Source organism: Numida meleagris, chromosome 11, assembly GCF_002078875.1.
Source record: "Numida meleagris isolate 19003 breed g44 Domestic line chromosome 11, NumMel1.0, whole genome shotgun sequence".
In the NCBI taxonomy this organism is placed as follows: Eukaryota; Metazoa; Chordata; class Aves; order Galliformes; family Numididae; genus Numida; species Numida meleagris.
In genome coordinates this window covers 8,228,657-8,240,197 of record NC_034419.1, presented here as the reverse complement: position 1 = coordinate 8,240,197, position 11,541 = coordinate 8,228,657, and the positions used below count along the sequence as shown (strand labels likewise).

At 38.9% G+C, this 11,541-nt stretch overlaps 1 protein-coding gene across 3 annotated transcripts in view; it reads left to right on the top strand.

The window, feature by feature from the left end:
• ERC2 (ELKS/RAB6-interacting/CAST family member 2) overlaps positions 61 to 11,541 on the top strand; it is a 456,034-nt gene continuing 444,553 nt past the window's right edge. For 2 of the 3 annotated variants that reach the window (XM_021409074.1, XM_021409073.1), the window contains exon 1: positions 61 to 187. The gene's annotated coding sequence lies outside the window, so the exon portion shown is untranslated. Of the gene's footprint in view, positions 188 to 1,660; positions 2,089 to 11,541 lie in introns of those variants that run through there. The other variant, XM_021409075.1, reaches the window with a different exon arrangement.

Below are 11,541 nucleotides of genomic sequence, written 5' to 3'. Positions count from 1 at the left end.
GAAAGACGAGGGACAGGAGCACGCAGCCCCCCCAAGACAACAGCAGGGTCCCTCTGCCTCGCCCCGTGAGCGCTCGGCGGCCCCGGCTCTCCCTGCTGCCTCCTTCCTCCGTGCAAGGGAGATGTCAGCTGAACGTGATGTTGTAAAATCCATGTGAGGACGAAAGACAGATGCAACGATTTGAAAGGTGAGAAGCTTGAGTGAGAATATGGCTGTAATGCGTTGCTGTGAATGTATTGTGATTAAGGCGATTGCTAGATATTGCTTTCTGCAACTGTCTGATAGTTGAAACTGGAAATGAAATTGCAGAGGTTTTGTATATTGCTTCAGAAATACACGGTAATAAATGGGACCAAGTGCACATCTTCTGGTAAGAGAGTGCCTCTCCCTTCAGAATCGTCAGCCAGAAACCCTTCTTGCAATTTCTCTTAAAAGCAACCATATGAGTCTCTTTTTCCTTTCTTTTTTCTTTTCTTTTCTTTTTTTTTCTGTGCTCTCTGTTTAACAATATTATCATTATTAAAGTTTTCTAGAATATAATTGCTAGGCTGTGGCAATTCCTTGCTTTATCTATGAATTCTGGGTAATGTTTGGTGTTTTAAAAATTGTGTCAGGAAAAAAAAAAGAGATTTCTGTTCTCTTTTAGTGAAGGGAAACCAGAAATCAGGATGTTATTTTGCAGTTATATAATTAATGAACACTTCCAGAGGTTGCTCTTTTATGATGCCGTGTGATTTTTGTTTTTTAAGATCATTTTAGGTAGGACAAAAGTGATGCAAATGATTCAATCCAAGCACGTATTCCCCGAGGATACATATATAATTTGCTGAGAGCACTGGATAGTGGTATGATGGAGGTGTTTAACATATATATATATATATATATATATGTATATATTATTAGCGTGTGATTGATTTCTAGGCGGCTACCTGCTAAGCCTGTGATGGATGGATGGGAATCTACTCCCTTAGCGGCGAATTATTTCCCTTTTGATGGACACCCCAGCCGGCCACTTGCGCTGGCAGACACACGCTCGTTGCAAATAGGCACAGCCAATAACTGCAGCCAAGAGGAGGGCAGATCCCACTTGTCAGGGTTAGTTTTCTGGTCGGCTTTTTAAATCAGTGGTTTCGCTGAACTATTTGTTTGTTTGTTTGGGATTTTTTTTTTTCCGTGCTATTCCCGTGCCCCCGCCCCGCTGTTACACCCCGGCAGCCCTTTCCCAGCAGCCCCGCCGGCACCAGGCCCTGCCCGCTGCCGCTCCCCCTCCTTCGAAGGGCGGGGAAGGTCCCCCCACCTCCATTAAGTGACGCTTCATTTCCCTGTGGCGACACCGAGGACCGAGAATATCCTTGCCCGCCTGAGGGAGGATGCTGTGGGGATGTTACCGCTCTCCTCCCACCCCCAGGAAAACTCCCCGGCGCTGCCCCTGAGGCTCTTTCCAGCCCTGCAGGCAGGGAGGCGCGGGATGGACCCCCCTCCCCTCACGAGCACCCTCCTCCCGGCTCCCTGGCTCGGCTCCCCGCACACAGCTGTGGCAGTGCCGCGCCTCACAGGGAGCCCTGTGGCAATCTGCGGGGAGCACTGCCTTACATTTTAACGAGAGAAAGCACTGCCCCGTGTCCCGCCACCGCTCGGGAGAGAGGTTCCCTTTATCTACCTGACTCTCACGGCCGTACGAGCCGCCTGCGAAGAGGAGGAAGGCGGACGGCCCTGCTCTCTCCAACACCCGCAGCAGGGCCGGGGAGCAGCGCCCGCCTCGCCCCTCCCTGCCTGCCTGGCGGGAACGCCCGCTCCCAGCGCTGCCCGAGGGCGGAGGCCGGCGCGCGGCCGTCCCGGGCAGGTCCCATCAGCGCCCCGCGGCTGCTTCACGGGGTCACTGTGCTGGTTTCCCGGTGTCAGGCAGTCCCCAGCTCACTGCTGGTAGGGCTGGGCGGTGTTTTCTTCACCTGCCCTGTGGGAAAACGAAGGGTTTTGAAGCTCCCATCCGTCTGAGCAGTGCCTTGTCCTCGTTTCTTCCTTCCCTGCACCCAAAAGAGAAAAGATGCCTTTTTAAGATCTGCCTTTGCACACGGGGAGCGTGTGGCGGTAAGTTACTCCAGTTCCCTTATGGAATACGTGTATGTGGTGAAAGAGTTCTTACAGTTCTTAACTGTAACAGCTCAACTTAAAACGTAGGGCTTGGCTTCTTGCTGGGTGCGTGCGTGGGAACTCCAGATCTCCTCAGTGCTTTGGAGGAGCCTCGCCATTACGGTTAACTGTGGTGTTGTGCGAGAGTAGGTGCTAAAAGTACCGGCTCCAGCAAGCGGCTTGAGCACATGATTTTGGAGGTGGTGCTGAGGTCTGAAAGGCTGTTTCTGCGCTGGGGAAGGCGTGCTGAGGAAGCCAGCTCAGCTACCATTACCCTCACATTGGTCCTGGTTTAGGTGGGGGGTGCTCTCTAGCATGAAGATGAGTTTATGAATAGAAAGCATCTCCTGTCTTCAAGTAAAATGCATCTCTTTCTGATCGGTAGATGTTTCAGCTCCTGTAGTGTTTTGCCTTCTTCGCAAGAGTAAAGGAGAATGTTGGCATGCTGAGACATCTTATCTCTTCCATTCCTGCTGGTTGAAATTGGTTCCTTGCATTAGAAATTGTTCATCTCTTTGGTCTACCTGAACAAGGTCTCTTTTTATCTTTTGGCAGTTAGTGGTTGAATTCATCATTAATGTATCATAGTCGCTCGACTCCCTTTGGAGGAGACCCACATCACCACTTCTCTCTCTCCTAGGAGTACCTCAGCTCCCCTAACTTGCTGGTAGTCAAATGCTGAATCGAATTCTGATGAATGAAAGCATAAGGTATAATTATTTGTGCTAGTAGTCTCTCCTGTCGTTTGCACACTCTGAGGGCTGTAGAAAGGTGGGAAAGAAACGGAGTGGCCAATATTAGCAAAATATCAAATGAGCTCATTCAGCCATCTTGGAATGAAACCTTTAGAGAACTAGCTTTTTGCCAGGCATGTTTTTGTAAGGGATTGCTCAGGGTGATTTTCTCGCTTTAGGAAGATGATTCTTGCAGACCTTTTAGGGATGACTAACAGAGAAGTGTGGGTTGTTCACCCTTAAAGAGGGCGAGGCAACCAGCCAGTGTATGACTTCCAAGGCAGCATATGCTCTTCCACCTGTATCTCTTATGGTGTTTATTACATTTTTATACACTATGATGCATTTGTTATTTTTTTGAGTTAAATTTAGATTGTAGGAGGCCTGGGATGTATGTGGAGATGTTTATTCAGATTCACCTCAGAAAACTATTCTGATACTGAAATATTTTTGTAATGTGACTGCTCTTTTATTTGTGATGTTATATTTGTTTTCTGCAGGTTCATGATTGCTTTGAAATAAATTTGCCATCTAAGCTGTTCTTTTTGGGTAGTCTTATGTGTACTTATCAATTATGAGGGTTTCTCAACTTATTTTACAGTGTTTGTACTATCTTATTTTCTACAAAGTCTAGGAAAAAGGACAAGAATTAATTTAAAGCAAAATGAGATTATATCTTCTTTTTTTGAGGATCACAAAATGATGACCAAAAGAGAACTGAGAAATGGAAAAATAAGCTGTAAAACTAGGAAATTCTCTAAAAGGACTGGACGTTGTTTTTTCTTCTGGGTGATACAAGAAAATCCAAATGCAGATCAGCTGAAACATCAGTTACATCTTTTTTCAAAGCACTTGGTTTTTAATTGGTTGCACTTTTAAAAGTAATGATTTATATTAAATTTTGCAATCACAATGACTAGAAAGATAGATTTACGATGGTTTGATGCTTTTTGTATGCAAGGGATGGCACACCTCACTGTTCATAGAATCATTGTTAACCAATGTTGTTACCCACCCTCTCGTTCCAGCTGAACTCATTTCCTAGGTGAATGATGTGGGCTATTCGTGGCATCCAAGAACATTTATAAACAAAGATATCTGGTGTTATCTAGATGATGATATCTAGATGTGATATCTAGTGTGTAGGAAAACATGAATATCTTTCATGAATAAATGTTAGTAGTCTGGTATTTAAATTTTGATATTGCTTTCTTGGTTGTTCATTTCAGAGAAATATAATGATTCATTTAGTGATGATGGTTTTGAAATACTTGGCTTTAGAATGTCTTAAATAGCCAGCTTTTGTTTTGCAGTAGTTGTAACAACCTCAGCTCTTTACAGAGAGGCTGTCAGGTGCTGAGCTCTGACCCAGAGGAGAACAGTAGCAAATATGTTTTGGCACTTCTCTGGATAAGGTTCCATTACGGAACCTAGAATTCCTTCATGATTTTAGAAGTGTAGGCTTTGAAGTGGACAGTTTATATGTTCAGAAAGTCCAATAACACTATGATATTTAATTTGTAATAATAATGAGAGAGAACTGCACTGTCAGGATTTCTATTTTTAGGACTGCATATGTAATGTGTCTTACAATTTGAGGTATACTTAACAGGGTCAAGTAGTGATGGGATGTGTGAGAACATATTACATTTTGGATGTTCAGAAAAGCCTAATTTTTTTCTGAAAAGTTTTAAGATCAGGTCTTTGAAAGGTGACATCAGTTTTCTAGACTACTGTAAAGGTTGCTTAAAAACCTCACTTTTACAGTCTGGCAGGAAATCACTAGAGAAAGCAATGTATGCAAAGTCCACTAATGACGCCTAGCTGTATGTAATGTGCCATCTTTTTCTAAGGAAGTCAAAGAAGTATAAGAAAAGTCTGTGCTGTTCCTAAACTTAGTTTAGCAGATCACACATTACACAGAACATTGGTAATATGTGGAAGACTTTCCCTTCAGGTAAGTAGTTCACTTGGAATGAATGGCGCTTTATTGGCCATACTGTTCTACTGACTTTGAGATGCTAACAGAACACTCTTTAGTGATTGCATTGAAATTTCTAACGGAAGTTTACTGTGTCCAGACACAGCTCCCAGTTTGGCATCTGTTTGGGTTGTCTAATTACAAAAATAATGAATTAAATGGATTTGGAGACCTCAGTACCCAGAAATGGATTCCTTCCTGTCAAATAGGAGTTTGATTCTTTTGGAGGTTGTTCTGCTGCTGCTTCAGTTTTCAGTATTGTTAACTAGGCACTTCTCATGGCTAGAAAAATTAATGTACAGGTAGTTTGCTGACATGTCTATTTCGTTATGTCTGTGATATATGCAGTATCTGAATCCTTTATTTATAATAAAAAGGCGTAGCCTGTATTTCTGTGATCATGTGAACTTTGGTTTAAACACTTTTTTTATGGTAATATATTCTTTTCCTCAAAATATACTTTTGTTGAAATTTGAGTTCTTACAATCTTCTATTTTTTGAACAACTTGAGTTAGTGGACAAACATGACATGCTAAAGCATGATTGTTTTTTTTTATGTTGACCAGTGTCAAATAATAGTGCAAGGTACTGTTACTCTCAGGCGCTTCTCTGGAGGGCAGACATTGCTTTGTAAAGCATGCTCAGTTTTGATGGCTAAGTATTGGCAGTCTTTATGTACCTTGGCTTTCATTTCTATATCTCTTTCACAGGCCTCATCTAAAATCTGCTTAGGTGATTTTGTTCCCCTTAAATTTTTCCTTAAGAAAAGCAGTTGTGATAGCATCTGTCATCAATGTGAAATGTTCACAGCAGAAGCCTGGAATGACTTCTCGCTTGCACTTGTGAATTGGCATGATTATGCCTGACTAAGATGGGTTCAGTGTCAGTGCAAAGGTGGAAGATCAGGCCACATGAAGTTGTTAGTGGCCAGAAGTGGCTGGGGAACTGTTTTCAGCCTTTTCTGGGAATAAAGAAAAAGAGAATTGCAGAAGTGAATTGCTTTCTAACAGTTCTGGGGTGCAGACTCTGTGCTGAATGAGTGGTAACGTAGTAAATCACTTGCATCACCTACAGAGCCTGCATTCCTTTGGAGGACTTTGATCTAATGTGACCGAGGCACAGCCAATTTCTTTTTTTTGGCATGATCATAAAAAGCGCATACCCTTCCATCCTAGTGAGGAGACGAGAGATGTTCATTATGGTTTTTAAATTCTAATGACTACGAAGAAAGCTGAATGCACAAATAGATACTTTTATTTACAGTAGAAGTCAGTATGCACGTCACTACTCTCAAACCCAGGAAATGTAAAATGCGGAGTGGTAAAGTTGACATATCTCCCAGTATTTATGAATTGACTATTATCTAGTTTTGTAGAAAACACAGGAGGTTACACAGTAGTCTTAATAGCTGATCCTATGGCTGTTCTACTGTTTTCCCATGAAAAGGGGAGTTTTGTATATGTAAATAAAATCAGCTTTATCTTGTAAATATTTAACATACATAACACTGCATTTAATAACATTTGAGCAAGTAACCTTAGTAAATTCAATGGAAAATAATCAATTGTGTAGAAGCGTCTCTGGTTATTTCTAAGAGATGTATTTTGAAATTCATCTTAAAATGGGAAGTATTACATTAATGTAAATGTCAATATTCATAAACATACCTGACATGAAATCAGACAAAGCTACAAGTCTAATTATAAATTCAGTCAATTTCTTCGTAAATTATTTTCAGTTCTTAGGCTTTATTCCTGTAACAAATGAATTGCTGCCTTTAATGTGCATTTAGTATTTGTAGTATGTATATGTTATTAATTAGATAAACAGCCTTATGTTTCAGAGTATTGGAATGAATGTTGACAATATAGATATTTGCTGTTGCATGAACATAACATTTTGGCCATATTCTACCATTGTGGCCCTAGTTACCTTCCTTTCTTTCTTTTTTTTTTTTTTTTGGTGGATGTTCGGCATTATTAATATTTCTGATCCATCTGAATTGTTGCATACTTAATTCGTAAGGAAAAATTCAATATTGTGACTTCTTCTGTTATTCCTGATTACTTGAGTCGGTTCAGTATCAATTATTGTTAATCATTTACATTCTTGTTAGTGAGTGTGTATATATAGCAAAGGGAAAGGAAAATACTAGGTGATATTTTAGGTGATTGTGTTTACAAAAGCTTTCACTAGAAGCAATGTAAGCATACGTATATTGAAAATGATTTTTTTTTGTAGTGTAATTTTCATAAAAATCTTATTTGTATCACTTTTGAAGATTAAGGCTGTCTTTCTGTCATCTGAATTCAAGGAGCTCTTTCTGCAGGGTCTAGATAGAGCGTCACAGCAGTTCTCCATGCTGGTTCCTCATTCCCAAATTTTTGGAGTGATTTTTTACCTAACATCCTTTCTTGTACGATGACATAACAATGTAGCACACATCTGCAATAAAGTTGTCTCTATAGGTGTTATTTATGCTCCCAGTGGGCTCCTTTAGTCCTGTGTAGGTAAGTGGGGAAACATAAATGCAGAAGATTATATGAAAAAGTAAAGGTTTCTGTCAGGATCACAACTTGGTGTTGTTAGCATGCCTACGATTTGAAGAGCTGATTTTTGAATTATGTCATAATTTCCCTCACATTTGCTTGAAAAAATTGGACTATAATTCTCTTTGTCAAGGATTCAGATTTCTTTGCTCACAAAGCAGAAGTGTGGACCAGATAAAAAGTTTGCAATATGAAGTTGCAAATGTGAAGTGACCTACTTGCTGCACTTTAGCTGCTCCAAGGCAAATGAGATTTCAGCTGAGAAAAGGAAGCTTGGCTGTTTAAAGCATGTATATATATGTACATTATTTCTGACTTAAATTTTGTATTTTCTTTCCCTTACCCTACTATTTTCTTTAATTTTTTTTACATAGCTTAGTTTAGCTCAAATTTCTATTGTTGTAATTTCCATTTGATTCTTTACCTGTGTTAATAATGAAATGTTGTATTGCTCTTAAAAAGTGCACTTTTTTAGTATGTTTTCAGTTGTCCCATATGTCCCTCTCGAAGTTAGATATGCTCTGCTTTAGAAGCTAGGTTTTTGTCCTTAAGTACTCACATATTGCTTAAAAGCAGAAGAAAGATCTTCTGATTTTAATTAGAAAACTTCTGGATTGTCTTGGCTTGTGCTTATTTTTAATCACTGGCTTCTCCATTGAAATAGAAAAGTAATTCAATCTGTAAGGAGGACAGTGTTTCTGTAAAGTGTTACATAGTCACTCAAGCTGGATAGACTCTGGTAAAGCAAAATTGTGCTACTTTGTAGCAATAATTTTTAAGGTATGAGAGGATTAATGTCTGCTTTTACATATTAATATTTTCTCCCGAGAAGAGTCAATTTCAATTAAAGAAAAGGCATCTAACTTTTTGTTTGTTTGTTTAATAGACATTAAGGTACATATACTGTTTGTCTGGCTAACCAGGTACCTAAACGCAGTCTTGCATTGATAAATGAGATTTGCTGTGGAGAAGGAAATACAAGTATGAGGCAACTGATTAACAATTGCAGGAGTGTTTGGAAGATGCAGTGAGTGTGGGCTAGGATACAGAACATAGCACACAAGACACACGCTGACAGAAAAGTTAGGCATTCTTTCTTCAAACAACAAATATTCACCTAGCCTTTTGACCTACCCGTGTATCCTGAGAAGATCATCATGGCACATGAAAGCTGAGAAGGCACCAACTGTAGAGATGCTTTCAATATTCTGGAATGTACACGTTTCTTATTAATTGTGATTTTTTTTTTCCCCAACAAATTTCTTAAGGATCTTAATGTTAAAAGCTGCGGAGATCAGACAGCTAACAAAACACTGATGCTCTGAGATCAGAACTGTGAGCTTCAACAAACTAAATTTGAGGTATTTTACACTGCAGCTTTGAAACATTACTTTTAACAACACTCAGTGTCAGTGCTTTTAAAACAAAGGATGATGCCAAACATCTCTGCTTCTTTTGATTGGCTATTAAATCAGAATGAGCTTGGATTTTTGATTGGATGATAATTTGCTGTGCCAACTGTATGACTTTTCATTGTCAAGTATTGGTCTATACATGACCCTATAGCTTTTTATAACAATACAATGTGCTGTCTGGTAAGTTCAGTGAAAATTAGACCTGATAATTCTGACATGGCTTGACCGAAGAAGCCATTTTTTTTATTATTTTTTTATTATTAAAGACCTGTATTCAGGTCTTTAATATTTGGCACATACAAAAAAGAAGTCTTAAAATGCTCATTTCACTGAAACATCTTAGAAGCTCCAGGGACACCTTTTTTGTCACATGCAGGAGTGCAGAAAAAATTATTTTAGTGGAAGTGTTAAAGAGAAAATTTTAAGAATTTGTATTTCAGCAAGAAAGAAAATGAGTTTAAAGTTGCCAAGTAATGCAGATGTCAGTTGATGTAGTTTAAATAGTACTTTAAATAGAAGTCCATTTCTAATTCATATTTAACTTTAACAGTGATTTAAACCAATTTTAATGTCTGTAACGTTGTAATAAAGAAGCCAGTGAGAAACGTACCTAATGAACTATTTAAAGTTGTGAAACATCTATGAAAGAGAATTGAAAAGACATCGTTGGCTCTTCACTTAAGTATTCTTGAGGGAAGTATATTTGACAATCCTGCTAATTCAGTCAGAACTGCTTGTTCCTCAAGATATTTAATACTGCATTTTGAGCAAATATTTCCATTGCAAGAGTTTCTGATTGCGTGATGAGTATTAATTAGTGTCCCTGCACCTGACAGCATTCGATTTCTTGACAGATTTCCACGTTTATCATTAGATGTATATTCAGCAGTCGTTACTTTCTTCTTCATAGACTTTCATTAGTAAGGAATACAAATGAAAGCCAGGCAGGTGTGATAAGCTATTCCTGCAAGGTGAGAAATGCCAAGTCTTTCATTTAGCTTCAGTGGATCTTGCGGGACATCACCAACTGGCAAGATCAAAACAGACTCTGTAACTAACTTTATACACAACTACATGTGCGCTGTTTTTGTCATTAACTACAAGAAAAAGTAGTGAAATTAATGCTTTTTGATAATTAAAATGATTGTACAGACTACAGTAAGACTTGCATTATTTTAGGGCACTCAGAGGAACCCAAATGAAGATGATATTACTTTTAATGTCATGTATATTTTATTTTTCAAACTTCTCAGGAATAGCAGACAAATGGGAAGGATTAAGTGACGTTATTTCCTATGTTTAGAAAAATGGGGGGAAAAACAAATATTTCATCAGTCTGATAGTGATAAGTAGAGAAAAATACATTCCTCTTTTTGATAAAAACCATGTAGGTCCTGAAAGAGCCAACATATGAACCAGCATTTTGTTCATCTTCTTACTTTACTGAAATAAAACATGCAGTACCGCTCTGATCGGAGAAAGGAAGTGTGCTTTCTTTAAAATTCTCCATACCTAGTTTGCGTTAGATTGCTGCTTTTTTTTCAGGCCATCACAGATGAAGAAAAGCATGCAAAGAAAAAAATATTATTGTTTTGAGGATGTCTTAAGCCTCTTTTAAAACAGTTAGCTACCAAGGTAATCTAAAAAGATTGGCCAGAAATGTCTCTGGCTTTTGATCACTAAATACATGTGCGTACCTTGACTTTTGTGTACAGCACTGCTGTTTGTTGTGATAAGAGTTTTAAAATATATATAATATATATGTACATACATTGTTTGCCAGAACATTTACTTTTATGGAACAAAACTTCTTCTGTGAATCTTCTTCCTTATGTGGTGCCTCAAAGTGCAAGGAAGATGAATTCTAGTGGAGAACGTGTCTTCTGCATAATTTCTCAGTTCTTCTGTTTTGTTGTTTTCAGTTTATATTTTGGGAGCTATATATGACTATAACAGTTTTTGGACAGTTTGGAAGTCACTGAGTGTATGAAACTATCAAACTGATGTTTCTGCACTGAGCTGTCACTCTACATTATTTGGGGAGGATAGCTGTAAGGGAAAGCTTCTCTTAAAGCTTTCATCAGTATTACAAATGTTTGAGATCTTGGCTGAATGTGAGTATTGGCAAGTGGTTGTACAAAGCTATTAAGTATTTGGCTAATATCCAGACTTCCTACCGACTTGGTGCCTCTGGCCAGAGGAGACACAGAAACTCTAAATGGGGCCTGAGCTTTCTAAGCAAAATTGTCAAGATTTTTTTTATATTACACGATCCACATTATGGCAATCATTCTGGCCCTGCTATGCCTGCCTTTGAGGACAGTATAAACAAAGATATAGTGATGCAATGTCAGAAACTAGTTCCACGTTCAACTATTGATTTTCAATTGAAGGTAAGGAAACAGGAACACCGAACCTTTTGCCCCAGTTTAAACAAACAAACAAAAAAGTCCAACCAACCCAAACCCCAAACCTAACAAAAACAGCACAACTACCATCACCACCAACAAAAATAAGCAGAAGGAAGGTAAAATCTTTTTATCCTTCATGAAAAACAATTTCCTGTTTTAATAATAGGAAGAATGATTTCTGTGCAGCTGAGATCTAGTTTTAGTAGTCAGTGCTTCCTGGGCACAATGTGAATACTTGCTCATTTTGTGCTTTTTGTCACGGTAGTATCTGATGAGTAAAGATTTAACGTGTTGTGTTGTCTCTGGCCCTTTATCTGGTTA